General features: G+C 44.0%; 2 pseudogenes; both read left to right on the forward strand.

Moving 5' to 3' along the window:
* Positions 1 to 1,487: 1,487 nt before the first annotated feature.
* On the forward strand, positions 1,488 to 4,560 carry LOC131569193 (cytochrome b-like; annotated as a pseudogene).
* Positions 4,561 to 7,743: 3,183 nt separating this feature from the next.
* Positions 7,744 to 8,800, forward strand: LOC131569194 (cytochrome b-like; annotated as a pseudogene).
* The last annotated feature ends 8,490 nt before the right edge of the window (positions 8,801 to 17,290 follow it).

Raw genomic sequence — 17,290 nt, forward strand, 5'->3', positions numbered from 1 at the left:
TCTTCCCTGAATTCTGGGAACAACTACCTACTATTCTTCCTAATCACCATACTCATCCTAATCATTGCCAACAACCTATTTGTCCTGTTGATTTCCTGAGAAGGAGTTGGAATCATAACCTTCCTACTAATCAGCTGATGACACGGCCGAGCAGAGGCCGACACCGCCGCCCTCCAAGTCGTAATTTACAACTGAATCAGAGACATCAGACTTATCCTTTGCATAGCACAACTAGGCTCCACCACAAACACCTGAGAAATCCAACAACTTCCTACCCCATCCCAATCTCCTACACTACCTCTACTAGGTCTCATCCTAGCTGCAACCAGAAAATCCGCTCAATTCGGCCTCCAGCCATGACTCCCAGCTGCAATAGAAGGGCCAACGCTCGTATCCGCCCTACTCCACTCCAGCACAATAGTAGTTGCTGGAATTTTCCTACTTATCCGAACCCACCCTCTATTCAATAATAACCAAACCACCCAAACCCTGTGCCTCTGCCTAGGAGCTTTATCCTCACTATTTGGAGCCATGTGCGCCCTCACCCAAAACAACATTAAAAAAATCATTGCCTTCTCCACTTCAAGCCAACTAGGACTAATAATAGTCACAATTGAACTAAACCTACCCGAACTAGCCTTCCTCCACATCTCAACTCACACATTCTTCAAAGCCATGCTCTTCCTATGCTCAGGCTCCATCATTCACAGCTTAAATGGAGAACAGGACATGTGAAAAATAGGAGGACTCCAAAAAATACTCTCCACAACCACTGCATGCCTTACCATCGGCAACCTCGCCCTAACAGGAACATCGTTCCTAGCAGGATTCTACTCAAAAGACCAAATAATTGAAAGCCTAAACACATCCTCCTCAAACACTTGAGCCCTACTCCTAACCCTTCTAGCCACATCATTCACCACGGTACACACAATCCGCATAACCGTACTAGTACAGACCGGCTTTGTTTGAATTCCGCCCTTGACCCCAGTAAGTGAAAACAACCCCGCAGTAACTTCCCCTGTCACTCGCCTTGTGCTGGGAAGCATCCTGGCAGGATTCCTCATCACCTCATTCATCATCCCCACAAAAACCCCTCCAATAACCATGCCACCCTCTATTAAAATAACCTCCCTAATTGTAACAGCCCTAGGCATTGCTTTAGTTCTAGAAATTTCAAAAATAGACCAAACACTCATCCTCACAAAACAAGCTCCCTTCTAAAACTTCTCAACATCCCTAGGATACTTTAACCCCCTAACCCACTGCCTAAGTATAACCAACTTCCTCAAAGGAGGAGAAAACATCGCATCCCACCTAACTGACCTCTCCTGATACAAAATACTAGGTCCAGAGGGGCTAGCCAGCCTGCAACTAATAGCAACCAAAACTGCCACCACCCTCCACTCAGGCCTAATCAAAGCTTACTTAGGATCATTCGCCTTATCCATTCTCATCATCCTCATATCCACATACAGAAATAACCAATGGCCCTCAACCTTTGTAAAAACCACCAAATCCTCAAAATCATCAACAACGCCCTAATCGACCTCCCAGTGCCATCAAACATCTCAACATGATGAAACTTTGGGTATCTAGTAGGCGTTTGCTTAATTACTCAAATCGTCACAGGTCTTCTGCTAGCTATGTACTACACAGCAGATACCAATCTAGCCTTCTCCTCTGTCGCTCACATATGCCGAGACGTACAATTCGGCTGACTCATCCGCAACCTCCACACAAACGGAGCCTCCTTCTTCTTCATCTGCATCTACCTACGCATCGGCCGAGGACTCTACTACGGCTTATACCTGTGGAGGATATTATTAATAGTTGGTTAGCTGAGAAAGGCCATGCTGACATAATGCCGCTGGTTAAGCTGAGAGAGGGAAGTCAGCAGTCAGTAAGCTGAAAGGAGAAGTCAGCAGTCGGTGTCCAATGACAGGCACGGACAGACTGCCCTTGCCGCAACATGAGGATAGGGAAGAGAGATTCTTCCTGAGAATATGTAGAAAGTATCAAAAGTATAACCATAAGAATGCAGAAGTAGGCGTAGTTGCTGATATGTAACTAACCAATCCTGAGCTCAACTTTTGCAATATGTATGAAGCTCATTATGAACTGTATTTACCCTGCTGTACTAATCAATAAAATCGGGCCTGTGATGATCTAATTGATGTCCTGGTCTCCTTCCGTCGACACATACCTAAACAAAGAAACCTGAAACATTGGAGTCATCCTCCTCCTAACCCTCATAGCAACTGCTTTTGTAGGATATGTCCTACCGTGAGGCCAAATATCATTCTTAGGAGCTGCAGTAATCACAAACCTATTCTCTGCCATCCCTTACATTGGGCAAACACTAGTCAAGTGAGCCTGAGGCGGGTTCTCTGTTGACAACCCTGCACTGACCCGATTCTTTCTCTCCACTTCCTCCTTGCCTTCGTCATCGTAGGCCTTACTCTCGTCCATCTCACCTGGTTTACACCCTTTATCCTCCGATTAAAATTACAAAAGGACAACGCATCACACAATTGGTACCACTATCACAAATGACATCGGGAATACAATCATTTACTGGGCAAACACGGAATGAAAAAGGTTTTGGCTCTACTGGCGTTACACTTTTGACTGTGGATTTACAAAATAGATCAAAGCAAAAGGTTTTAATTACTTATGGGCATCAAAGCATAACCCTTTATGGATTTTTGGATACAGGAGCAGATACCAGCATCATTTCTCCAGAAGCGTGGCCACAACATTGGCCTCTATTTCCATCATCAAACATGCTCACAGGAGTAGGAGGATTTACATTGGCAAGCAGATCGCCGCTTTTGTCTGTGTGCATTGAGAATCGACAAGTATCTGCTGTGTTTTCAATTGTTCAACTGCCTCCTACAGTTTCCTGTTTAATTGGAAGGGACATTTTAACACAATTGGGAGTGGTGTTAACTAATCAGCACCCTTTGGGGTAATTGCCATTGCTTGGACTTTCCCCATTCCACTCACCTGGAAAACGGATACACCGGTGATGGTTAAGCAATGGCCATTAAAAGGGGAGAGTCTTATGCATGCCCATGAATTGGTAAAGGAACAATATACAAAGGGACACCTACGACTATCCACGAGCCCTTGGAATACACCTATTTTTGTAATCAAAAAGAAATCAGGGAAATATCGTTTGATACATGATTTGAGGGCTGTAAATGACCAGATGGAACCAATGGGGGCCTTACAGCCTGGTCTTCCAAATCCAGCTATGATTCCAGAACACTGGCCACTTTTAATTATTGACCTAAAGAATTGTTTTTTCACTATTGGGCTGCATCCTGATGTAAAGAAGAGGTTTGCTTTTACTTTACCAGCAATAAATTGTGGAGAACCGGATAAAAGATTTGAATGGACGTCTCTTCCGCAAGGCATGCGCAACTTCCCCACTTTATATCAGCTTTATGTTGATGCTGCATTATAGCCACTACGTCGCAAATGGCCAGCAACTATAATATATCATTACATGGACGATATTTTGTTTGCACAGCAACAGCCATTCTCCTCTTTACAGATTAACAGCATTAAAAATACACTTGCTGCATATTCACTTGTTATTGCTACAGAGAAAATTCAAACTACAAGGCCCTGGAAATATTTGGGATGGACTTTGACGGATCAGATAGTAATACCTCAAAAATTTGAATTACAATTGGACATTAAGACTCTACACGATGCACAGAAGTTGCTGGGAGACTTACAGTGGCTGAAGCCCATTGTGGGAATACCAAATCATTTATTAGAAACCCTTTGGCCTTTGTTAAAGGGCGTTGACCCTACTACTCCTGTACACCTGACAAAGGAGCATCATCTTGCTTTGCAGCAAATTAGTAATTGTGTACAGCAAGGGTATGTGTCTCGTCGACAACTTGATCATCCCATTGACCTTACTATTTGGAATAGCCCTTGCCATTTGCCTGGTGCTCTCTCTCAACTACAAAAGAAAACGGGGGAGATACGGGTGTTGGAATGGTTGTCACCACCACTACAGCATAAGAAAACAATATCTTCAAAAATTGAACAATTGGCTGCATTAATTAAAAAGGGGTGTCTCAGAATTCTTGAAGTGGATGGTAGAGAACCTGCTAGCATTAGATTGCCTATGGAAGAAGAAACCTTGGACTGGTACTTGATTAATTCGAAGGATTTACAGGAAGCATTATTGACATCATTTGCTAAAGTAGAGACTAGCAAATTAGTGCCTAGAGTTTTGCAATGGATGACAGAATAGAACTGGATCACTCGACCTTTGAGAGAAAAATACCCCATAGAAGGAGCTATTACAGCTTTTACAGATGCAGGAAAGAAATCAAGGCGTGCTGCTGTCACCTGGCAAGAAAAAGGACAATGGAAGCATCAACTCCTCACAGCAGACCTTGCAGATAGCTTACAAACTCTGGAATTGTTAGCAGTAGTATGGGCAGTGTCCAACTTACAGGAACCTTTAAATGTGGTCACAGACTCTATGTATGTCACAGGAGTAGTCAGACGGATAGAGGAAGCGGCAATTAAGGAAGTGAATAATAAATGATTGTATGAGTTACTGATACAGTTAAGGAAAGCTTTACGGGAGAGAAAAGCAGCGTATTCTGTGATTCATATTAGGAGTCATAAATGGTCTGAAGGTTTAGGAGAAGGGAATGAACGTGCAGATAAATTGGTTACCCTACCCATTGATAATTCTTGTCCTATTGATAAGCATACATTGGCCAGAGAAGCACATAGTAGGTATCATCAAAATGCAAGAGGATTAGCAAAACACTTTGAGCTGAGTTTGTCAGAAGCCAAGGCCATTGTTAGAGCATGTCCAACATGTAGTTATCATAATGGTGGAATAGGTCTAGGCATCGGGGTTAATCCTCGAGGTTTAGAAATAAATGAGAAATGGCAAATGGATGTTACACACATAGCTAGATTTGGTAAAGTCAAGCATGTGCACGTCACTATAGATACATATAGTCATTACATATGGGCTACGGCTCAGGCAGGAGAGAAAGCTATACACGTTACCAGACACCTGTTAAGTTGCGTCGCTGTTATGGGAGTACCAAAGAGTATCAAAATGGATAATGGTCCAGCTTATGTAAGTGCTAGAGTCCTAGTAAGTGCTAGAAATTTTTGAATCAGTGGTCTGTTAAGCATGTGACAGGTATTCCATACTCCCTTACTGGACAGGCAATAGTGGAAAGAGCAAACGGCACCCTTAAGCAGTATATTGAAAAACATCAAGATTTGAGAGATCCACAAGCATGTTTGGCTAAGGTTCTGTATGTGATTAACCATTTATGTATTTTTGGGGAAGACGATACCCCCCCTGCAATTAAACATCACCCGAGGTCAAGTCAGGAAACTACTAAGGAAACAGAGGTCTGGGTCAAGTATAAGAACCCGAGTACAGGATTATGGGAAAAACCTGCAAAAGTATTATATTGGGGTCGGGGGTATCTTTGTGTTTCCTCACCTACAGGGCCTTTGTGGGTGCCTGCTAAGTGGACTAAACCTGTTTTTGATGCAGCCTCTGGTGGATCGCCTTACGGAGGAGGACAAGGAGCGACTGGGGAAGAAACTGCTTCTAGTCCTACAACCACTACTGTTACAATTGAAGGGGTACTCGAAAGCGGTGGACAGAGCACTGACACATCACTACCGGACAGCCCAGGAGTTGATTGGTTTTATTGACTCAGTATCAACCTTTCGTTTAACAAATCCAGCGAAAGAACATTGCCTTGACTGTCACAATCCACATTGTGCTGCTTGGATAGCCCTACGTTGTGGGGGTTGTGATAGAACTTTTTGGATAGAACAATCATTATTGTGGGATTTGTGGTGTCACACTTGTGAGCACGAGTACACGTGGGGTAAAAGCTGGCAAGATGAATTAAGGAGACAAACAGGGCAAAATGCATATATAGCTTTAAATCTTTATGAGTCTCCTGAACAGAAAATTCTTGCTTATTATCGATGGGAGGTACAATGTATTGTGAATAGAATTAAGGTTCAAAGTAAATCACGCATAGTTTCTATAAGGTGTAGGAAATTAGTACCTTTAACACAGCATTCAATTGTAGGACCCTTCAAGAGGAATCCTGATAGAGCACTAGATTGCTGCATTGAAAAGTTGCAAAAATTGAGTTTGCAAGTGGCAGGACCAGTAAAATTAGGAGCAGCAAGATTGAAGATAGATAAGAAAAGGAAGGCAAAAAAGGGAACGATTTCATCTGAGTAAGGATATCAGTGAGCCTTCAAACTTACCTCATGCTATACCTGTAAGCAAGGATGCTGATTTAGAGTTAGTATATTCAAAAACTGACTCAGCCTTACAATAGACAATCTAGCAAACCAGGGAAAAGACAACGAAGAAAGGAAAAACAAAGCAAGCAGAAAGAAAAATGAGGTTTGTTCTTGTTATACTGCTCAATGCTGTAGCAAGTGAAGCAGTAGGAATAACACACTTTAGTCAACCAAGAGAAAATTTATGGGTGACACTTGCTAATCAAACTAACCAATCATCGCTTTGTCTTAGTCTTGGAGGAGTCACTAACCCATTTCGAACATGCCTGGTGGGACTTCCGCTGTGGTCTCCTGGAGAATTTTGCAGTTTGATAAACAATCAAACCTTATGTATGTCTAACATGTCAAACATCACACTGCCAGTACAACAAGGGTATACTGCAAGTCAGAGTGATGGTTATCGCCAATGCTTACTAATCCAATCACTTAACACTTCTTTGCATTCTCCTCCTGAGGAATTGGATCTTTTTGGAAGTACAAACGCCAGTATGTCTAACACGACAGCTGGCGGATGGTTTAGCTTCAAATTTTCGGATGCTCAGAATTTAAACCAACCTAAAGAAACATGGGCCACCCTAGATTGATCCCTGAATGTGAGTAAATTCTCTCCGCAGCATTACAGTCAATGTAACGGCACAAATATCACCGCACCAATGAAATTACCCATAGGAATATTTTTGATTTGTGGAGACAGGGCGTGGAATGGTATACCAGCCAAACCACAGGGTGGATCCTGTCATTTGGGGAAATTGTCATTGTTTCACCCTAACGTATCCTTGCTAATGCAGCTGAGTCTAAATTCAAACAGGAAGAGACGTAGCATACATGACTTAGACTGCAGCCAGATAGGAGATCCACAGTTTTGGGGTACATTCAAACAAGTGGTAGTTTCAACTATCTTGCCAGGAGGATCTGCCAATAAAGCTATGAATTTAGCAAAGCAATTAGGGTGCTGGGCAAAGGATGAGCTAAACAAGACATCACAAATTCTAGACATGCTAACCGCAGATGTGCAGAGTGTTAACCATGCTGTTTTGCAGAATAAAGCTGCTGTAGATTTTTTGCTCTTAGCACAAGGGCATGGATGTGAAGAGTTTGAGGGAATGTGTTGCATGAATTTGTCTGATCATTCGGTGTCCATTCCCACTAAGATAAAAGAACTGCAACAGGGACTTCACAGTCTCAAGGAAGAAGAAGGATTAGGAATTGGTGAATGGCTTAAAAGCTTAGGACTTGGGTCATGGCTGAGGAACATTGTGATCTATGCCATAGGACTTCGGAGTGTAATTTTACTGTTTTTGCTTATTTTGCCTTGTATCTTTAACTGTATTCAAAACATGGTCAGCCGTACAATAGCAAAAACCTGGCACACTAGTCTTCTTGCTCAAGAAGAAAACGGGGGAAATGTGGAGGATATTATTAATAACCAATCTAGCCTTCTCCTCTGTCGCTCACATATGCCAAGACGTACAATTCGGCTGACTCATCCGCAACCTCCACACAAACGGAGCCTCCTTCTTCTTCATCTGCATCTACCTACGCATCGGCCGAGGACTCTACTACGGCTTATACCTGTGGAGGATATTATTAATAGTTGGTTAGCTGAGAAAGGCCATGCTGACATAATGCCGCTGGTTAAGCTGAGAGAGGGAAGTCAGCAGTCAGTAAGCTGAAAGGAGAAGTCAGCAGTCGGTGACCAATGACAGGCAAGGAAAGACTGCCCTTGCTGCAACATGAGGATAGGGAAGAGAAATTCTTCCTGAGAATATGTAGAAAGTATCAAAAGTATAACCATAAGAATGCAGAAGTAGGCGTAGTTGCTGATATGTAACTAACCAATCCTGAGCTCAACTTTTGCAATATGTATGAAGCTCATTATGAACTGTATTTACCCTGCTGTACTAATCAATAAAATCGGGCCTGTGATGATCTAATTGATGTCCTGGTCTCCTTCCGTCGACACATACCTAAACAAAGAAACCTGAAACATTGGAGTCATCCTCCTCCTAACCCTCATAGCAACTGCTTTTGTAGGATATGTCCTACCGTGAGGCCAAATATCATTCTTAGGAGCTGCAGTAATCACAAACCTATTCTCTGCCATCCCTTACATTGGGCAAACACTAGTCAAGTGAGCCTGAGGCGGGTTCTCTGTTGACAACCCTGCACTGATCCGATTCTTTCTCTCCACTTCCTCCTTGCCTTCGTCATCGTAGGCCTTACTCTTGTCCATCTCACCTTCCTCCACAAAACAGGCTCAAACAACCTGCTAGGCATTCCCTCAGACTGTGACAAGATCCCCTTCCACCCATACTACACCATCAAAGACATCCTAGGATTCGTCCTAATGCTCTCCCTACTTGTCTCACAAGCCCTATTCTCCCTCAGCCTCCTAGGTGACCCAGAAAACTTCACCCCAGCCAACCCACTAGTCACCCCTCCTCACATCAAACCCGAGTGATCTTTCCTATTTGCTTACGCCATCCTCCGATCCATCCCAAACAAACTAGGAGGCGTAGTAGCTCTAGCTGCCTCAATCCTCATCCTGTTCCTCACCCCACTACTACATACATCAAAACTATGATCAATACCCTTCCGTCCCCTATCACAAACCCTATTCTGAACCCTAGTCGCCAATGTCCTCATCCTAACCTGAGTAGGCAGCCAGCCAGTAGAACACCCCTTCATCATCAACGGCCAACTAGCCTCATTCACATACTTCACAATCATTCTAGTTCTGTTCCCCCTTGCGGCCGCCCTAGAAAACAAGCTACTTTAATTAACTCTAATAGTTTATAAAAACATTGGTCTTGTAAGCCAAAGATTGAAGACTAAACCCCTTCTTTAGAGTTACCCCACCACACACCTCAGGAAGAAAGGACTCAAACCCTCTGCTCCAATTCCCAAACCTGGCATTTTTAACTAAACTACTTCCTGACCCTACTGCTAAAGAGCTCGAATCGCCCCCCGAGACAACCCCTGCACAAGCTCCAACATCCTAAACAAAGTCAACAACAACCTTCACCCCCCAATCAAAAGCAATCCCACCCCCTCTGAATACAACACAGCTACCCCACTGAAATCCAACCGGACCGACAACAAATCCCCACTATTCACCATCCCCTTGTCCATCAACAACCCCAACACACCCCCTATAACAAGCTCCACCATGACAACCAACCCCATCCCAAAACCATAACCAACAACACCCCAGCAACCCCAAGCCTCCGGATAAGGATCCGCTGCCAGCGACACTGAATACACAAACACTACCAACATTCCCCCTAAATAAACCATAACAAGTACCAAAGAAACAAAAGGGACCCCCAAACTCACTAGTCATCTGCACCTTGCAACCGCTGCTACGACCAGCCCCAACACCCCATAGTAAGGAGACAGGTTAATGCAACCGCCAACCCCCCTAGAACAAAACTCAGCCCGAAAAACAGAACAGATTCTATCATAAATTCCCACTTGGCCTCTCTCTGAGATTTACGGCCTGAAAAGCAGTCGTTACAAAATTTAACTATAAGAACACCTAAATACGTCCTTCATTCCCTCCCCCATCCCCTTACCCCCCCCCCCCTTCCCCCCCTACCCAGCACGTTTTCTTCTTGCTTTCAGGGTATGTATAATAATGCATCGCACTCTCTGCCCCATCAGACAGTTCATGAAATGTAGGATAATCCACATTACACGTCAAGCTCTTCCACCAAAAACCCAAACGGATGGTATTCGTCCAGCCTACCTACCAGGCACATTATTGCTTCAGGTACCATACAACCCAAGTATTTCTACCCAAGTCCAAGCCGCAAGTGTCACCCAAAGACCCAGGATCTTACCTAATGTACGCAACACCCAACCTAGAGAACGAGGAATGTCCCAGTACACCTTTGAATTCCCCTAGTCTACAGGATTCGCCCACCTCCTAGGTAATATTCTCAGCCAAAAGCCTTCAAGCACTCCCAAGCCAGACATGGTTATCTTTTGATCGCATTTCTCACGAGAACTGAGCTATCAACATCATATGTGCTTTAGTTTATTGCCGTCAAGCACATACCTCTCCTATACTTGCTCTTTTGCGCTATTGGTTGTAACTTCAGGATCATAACTTGCTTCATTCCTTCCTCCTTGCCCTTCACAGATACAAGTGGTTGGTTGAATACTCCTCCCTAACTTCATTACCTCGGCATCCCGACCTCTTGCACTTGTTTTCTTTTAGCGTCTCTTCAATAAGCCCCTCAAGTGCAGAGCAGGTGTTATCTTCCTCTTGACATGTCCATGACATGACCGCCAAGCATATGAATCCCCTAACACCCAGAATGTCATGATCTAACGGATAAGGTTGTCGCAAACTTGGCACTGATGCACTTTGACCCCATTCATGGAGGGCGCGCTACCTACCTCTAGACAGCAGATAGTGTAATGGTTGCCAGACATAGTAATTATTTTATCATTCACTAGGAATTAACATTTAAATTCCGTTTTATGCATCTGTTTTTTTATCTAGACTTTTTTTTTTTCAAATAACTAAGCCACATATCCCTACATTGTCCAAACTACTTACCATCAATACACTTTCAATTAACTTTCCTCTATATTCCCTACTGTCAAAAATAATAACCAGCCACCATCAACACTCCCCTAACCACCCCCAAACAAACATAATATTAATCCCAAAGCTAGCCCCTCTCCAAAAACCGAAACAAACCACAAGTCATGATGACAAACCATCAACCAGCTACCCACCAAATTTCACGTCCTTGTAGCTTATAGAAAGCATGACACTGAAGATGTCAAGATGGCTGCCACACGCACCCAAGGACAAAAGACTTAGTCCTAACCTTACTGTTAGTTTTTGCTAGGTATATACATGCAAGTATCCGCGCTCCAGTGTAGATGCCCTGAACACCTCAATCAGGGAGATAGGAGCGGGCATCAGGCTCACCACAACCGTAGCCCAAGATACCTTGCAATTGCCTCACCCCCACGGGTAATCAGCAGTAGTTAATATTATGCAATGAGTGTAAACTTGACTTAGCCATAGCATATCCAGGGTTGGTAAATCCTGGGCCAGCCACCGCAGTCATACAGGAGACCCAAATTAACTTTATAACGGCATAAAGAGTGGTCACATGCTATCCAAGTAGCAAAGGTTAAAAAGCAACTGAGTTGTCACAAGCCCAAGATGCCAAAAAGGCCTCCCCATCAAAGAAGATCTTAGAACAACGATTAATTGAACTCCACGAAAGCCAGGGCCCAAACTGGGATTAGATACCCCACTATGCCTGGCCCTAAATCTTGATGCTTACACCTACTAAAGCATCCTCCTGATGCTTTAAGCACCAACGCGTAAAACTCTAAGGACTTGGCGGTGCCCCAAAGCCACCTAGAGGAGCCTGTTCTGTAATCAATGATCCACGATATGTCTGACCATTCCTTGCCAAAACAGCCTACATACTGCTGTCACCAGCCCACCTCCCCTGAAAGCTCAACAGTGAGTTCAATAGCCCCACCACGCTAACAAGACAGGTCAAGGTATAGCCTATGGAAAGGTAGCAATGTGTTACATTTTCTATGTTAGAACATAGCGGCAAAGGGGTATGAAATAACCCCTGGAAGGTGGATTTAGCAGTAGAGTGGGACAATGGAGCCCTCTTTAAGCTGGCCCTGGGGCACCTACATACTGCCCGTCACCCTCCTCGCAGGCGCCCCCCCAATGAACTAATAAGCTACTTAGCCAAAGATGATGTAAGTTGTAACAAGGTCAGTGTACCAGAAGGTGCACTTAGGCTACCAAGACGTAGCTTCAGCAAAAGCATTGAACTTACACCTGAAAAATGTCTGCTAACACCAGATTGTCTTGATGCCAAACTCTAGCCCAATCGACATGATCTGGAATAACAAAGCTACTCCCCCGCACCCAACTAAAGCATTCACTATTCCCAGTATAGGTGATAGAAAAGACACCATTGGCGCGATAGAGACCACGTACCGTAAGGGAAAGATGAAATAATAATGAAAACTAAGCTATAAACAGCAAAGATCAACCCTTGTACCTTTTGCATCATGGTCTAGCAAGAAAAATAATACAAAATGAATTTAAGTTTGCTACCCCGAAACCCAAGTGAGCTACTTACGAGCAGCTATTATTGAGCGAACCCGTCTCTGTGGCAAAAGAGTGGGATGACTTGTCAGTAGAGGTGAAAAGCCAATTGAGTTGGGTGATAGCTAGTTGCCTGTGAAACGAATCTAAGTTCACTCTTAATTCTTCTCCAAGGAAAACCTACAAACCCTAATGAAGCGAATTAAGGGCCATTTAAAGGAGGTACAGCTCCTTTAAAAAAGAATACAATCTCTCTGAGCAGATAAATACTGGGTTTTCCAACTGCATTGTGGGCCCTCAAGCAGCCATCAACAAAGAGTGCGTTAAAGCTCTACATTACAAAAATATAAGAACCTTATGACTCCCTCCCCATTAACAGGCTAACCTATATTCAAATAGGAGAAATAATGCTAGAATGAGTAACCAGGGTCCTCCCTCTATGACACAAGCTTACATCTGTACATTATGAACAAACCACCAATATACGTCAAATCAAACAAGCACAGTATTAAGTATCTTGTTAACCTGACAGAGGAGCGTCCATTAAGAAAGATTAAAACCTGTAAAAGGAACTAGGCAAACCCATCAAGGCCCGACTGTTTACCAAAAGCATAGCCTTCAGCAAATGCAAAACAAGTTTTGAAGGTGATGCGTGTCCGGTGACTCACGTTCAACGGCCGTGGTATCCTTACCGTGCAAAGGTAGTGGAATCAATTGTCCCACAAATTGAGACTAGTATGAATGGCTAAACGAGGTCTTAACTGTCTCTTACCAGTAATCAGTGAAATTGATCTCCCTGTACAAAAGCAGGGATAAACCTGTAAGACAAGAAGACCCTGTGGAATTTCAAAACCAGCAACCACCTTAAAACACATACTCACCTACTGGCTTCACTGACACATAAGCTTCTGGTCTGCGTTTTTCGGTTGAGGCGACCTTGGAGCAAAACAAAACCTCCAAAAATTAGATCACACCTCTAGACTAAGAGCAACCCCTCAACATGCTAATAGCATCCAGACCCAATACAATTGATCGATGGACCAAGCTACCCCGGGGATAACAGCACAATGTCCTCCGAGAGTCTGTATCGACGAGGAGGTTTACGACCTCGATGTTGGATCAGGACATCGTAGTGGTGCAGCTGCTACTAAGGGTTTGTTTGTTCAACGATTAACAGTCCTACGTGATCTGAGTTCTGGCGCAATCCAGGTCGGTTTCTATCTATGATGAACTCTTCCCAGTACGAAAGGATAGGAAAAGTGAGGCCAATACCACAAGCAAGCCTTCGCCTTAAGTAATGAAAACAACTAAATTACAAAAGGCTATTACACCCCACCACGTCCAAGAAAAGGACCAGCTAGCGTGGCAGAGCTTGGAAAATGCAAAAGACTTCAGTCCTTTAACTCAGAGGTTCCGATCCTCTTCCTAGCTTAACCCAAACCACCCTCATTATTAACCTCATCATAGCCCACTCCTATGCCCTCCCAAACTTAATCGCAGTAGCCTTCCTTACACTAGCAGAGCGCAAAATCCTAAGCTACATTACAACAGTAGTCCTAGTCCAACTATTCAGCCTTTCCTGAAGGTCTGCCAGTCTGCATTTTCAAAGATGTCTTGCTTGTCCCAGCAAACTGAGGAAATGACAGACTCTGCTGCCACAGACTCTCCCATGGAGCCATCGGAAGCCCTGCAGGTTCCCCTGCAAATGCTGCCCCTGTGGCTGCAGACACCCATTTTTAAGATGAACGCCTTGACAGGAGCTTTACCAAAACAGTGGTATCCTAATGCTCTTTCTGTTTCAAAACCAGAAACTCAGTCACTAAGAAAGAGAAGGAAGACATACAAAAGCCAGGTTAGGATACACCCTAACCTAAGCAGAGGGGAAACATCTACTTACGTGTGAAATATGCTACAAAATAGGCACCATAGGTAATTCCATAGGCAGTGAAAAGCAAAGGAGCAATTCCCTCAATCATTTTAACACTGTCCTGCAAGTTTGCAGGCTGTGCTCACACACTGGAAAAAGCAAGGCTCCTGTCGGTGTGCAACAGCCCACTGACAATTTCCTCAATCAGGAGGATTCTCCTGAACTGAGCAAGTGCTAGGACTGCTCTGACACTCAGGCCTTCCATGCACCAGGGTAACCTTCTGATGTTGCTACGACAAGGTGGCAAACATGCCCTGACATCACAAAGCAAACGCTCCATGTTGGTCTGTAAATTTATGCCAAGCAATAACCAACCTTCCCTACAGGAAACACAAAATAGCCTGGGAAGTTCTCCTCTGTCACAAAGCAGCACAAATTCCCCTTGCGGGCCAAACCCTGTCTTTCAAGGGATCCAACAGGAACTCCAGGAGTGCACAAAGCACCTACAGCCTGTACCCCAACTGAGCACTCAGATGGCACCCAAGCAAAGGAAACGAGCCCAAGAAAATGGCCCAAAGCATTGCCCATCTGAGAAATTACCCTCCTTTTAACTTTTTAAAGGTTTATTAAACCTTAAGAAAAGGCTGTATAAGGAAAGATTGGAGCACTGGAAAGTCTCCATGATTAGCAGCCACATGCTCATCTACAAAAGGGATGCTCTGCTTTTCATACCCTTAACCCCTCCCAATGTTTTTTCAGTCAACTCTTTCTCTGCCGTTCAGTGGTGGAGATTACTTTCTTGCATCTTGATTGGAGGTCAGGTGTTGTTACATCCCGCCTGCTGGTCACAAACCAGCCCTCCCCAACTGCCCTGACTACCAAGGCTATTACAAGGGGGAAAAGAAAGAGGACTATGAGAGGACATATTACAATAGCAGCACTTTACATTTGAACAGAATATTTATCCACATAATATCTATCTCTTAATTGTGAGAGCCAACTATTACATTACTCACCTATAATGCACAGAAGCAAGAAAGAAGGCACTGGGTTGGCATAACAGCTGAAATCATTGCTAACAAATCTCCCCACATATTTGCACCTTTATTGGACATGGCCAGGACTCCTGTGGATGTACATCTCTGCCTTTCTTGCCCTTTGGAAGCAGTCAACCTGGCAACTTGTGGGGAAACCAAGGGCTTTGTGGGGGCTGCATTGCTCTGCACACACCCAGGCCCCCCGTGGCACACAGCTTTGGTGCCTAAAAAGATCAACCAGAGGAAAACAGCTGGAGAAGGTTTCATTTGGACCTTTCTTCCCTGCTAACAGAAGTTGTCAAAATGAAAGTGACCAAGCAGGGCCTGATCCCTGCTGCCAGCTCAGGGTTAGAAAGGAGGCATTACTTGATTTCATTGCTGGGTGCACAGGGAGTAACTTCCCTAAGTCAAGCACACCCAGCAATCTCACCTAGTAGTTTGTATCCATGGAACTAAGACATATTCAATACTTTGCTGAAACTCACAGGCTAAACATTACCTCCAATTTATCGACATATTTCAATCACTTCTCAGAATTTATTGACATCAGAGTAGGAGTGCCCTGTAGATCCCTGCTGGTCATTGTCACAGGTTCAGGTGACCCATGCACAAAATAACCCAGGACAAAACTGGGCTTGCAAAGCAAATTCATTCCATTACTTGCAATAGCATATAATACATACTGACCTCTGGATTCCCAAAAATCAACTGGAGAAGGAGTTGGAGCTTGGTGCTCAGCAGCAGGGGCAGGTAGGCAGTGCACTTGCAGGACATCCCCTTGATCAAAACGCTATGCATCTCGTCCTTCTCAAATCTCCAGCCCAGAACTAGGTCTTGTATCTCCTGCTCAGGAGCGGAATTTCCCCAGTTACAGCATCAGCTCACACATGCCTGGCGTGTGAGATGATGGCTCAGGATGACTCCATGACTCCCTGCCACCAAGGGCTCTATTGTGCATTGCTCTCCTTTCAAAGCTTGACTGCCCACCCATTGACCAATCCATTGTTTCTCTTTCAAGGCTCAAGGTCCCAGCTCTTAAACAAGACACTTTTCTTCATTGTCTTGTCAACCTGCTCAAACATGGATCAAATATGGCAGGGCCTGGGACACAACTCCAGTTCCTGACACAGTCCTTTGGGAAATATTCCCATTCCTCAAATTCTCCTTTGGTGGTCAAGAGCCTCCTAAAAACACTTTCTTCCCCCTGAATGCATTCCAGCTACCTTCTTAGCAGGACCACTCTCCTTATTCTCAAGGCCAAGATAGCCACTTGCACACAGTAAGCACTGCAGTGGGGGAATACGTGGTTCAGCACTCCTGTTAAAGCTAAAGGAATTGAAAAGACTATGCCCTGTTTGTTGGACTTAATGCCTCTCCATCCTATTCTGGGAATCAAACACAAGTGTTTCATCAATACACCCTGCAAGTGCTCTTGCTGAGTGAAGCCACATTGCTGTGTCAATAAAGCAGCCAGGACTCAGTTTCTTCATGCAGGGAAAGCCAATTCTTTAGTCAAATAACTCATTTTTATACTGTTTTCACAGACCTCGTGTTCAACTCCAACTGGCTGGTAGTTTCCTTGCCACACAATTTATTGCTTAGAAGGTGTATTAGTGTGTACATGCTAAGACTCACACTTTCTAAGACTCACTCTTACTCAGGTGATTACATTTTTTTTCGTGCACGCTCATGGACAGGTTTCTTGTTTATTACAGATGCAAACAGTTTTCTCAGCACAATAGCTTGTTGTGCTAACTGCACTCAGGACTATTCCCATGGGAAGTTAGCTGGCTGCATGTAGAAGATGCAACAGGACAGTTGGGAATTTACCATAGTGTGGTAAATAGGTATGATTCATGCTGATAAAAATTGAAACAAGAATCAATATTGATACAGTAATTAATATTTAGAAATATTAAAACAGTAAAAAGTTGTAATGCC

This window comes from Ammospiza caudacuta, chromosome 29, assembly GCF_027887145.1.
Source record: "Ammospiza caudacuta isolate bAmmCau1 chromosome 29, bAmmCau1.pri, whole genome shotgun sequence".
Taxonomy (NCBI): domain Eukaryota; kingdom Metazoa; phylum Chordata; class Aves; order Passeriformes; family Passerellidae; genus Ammospiza; species Ammospiza caudacuta.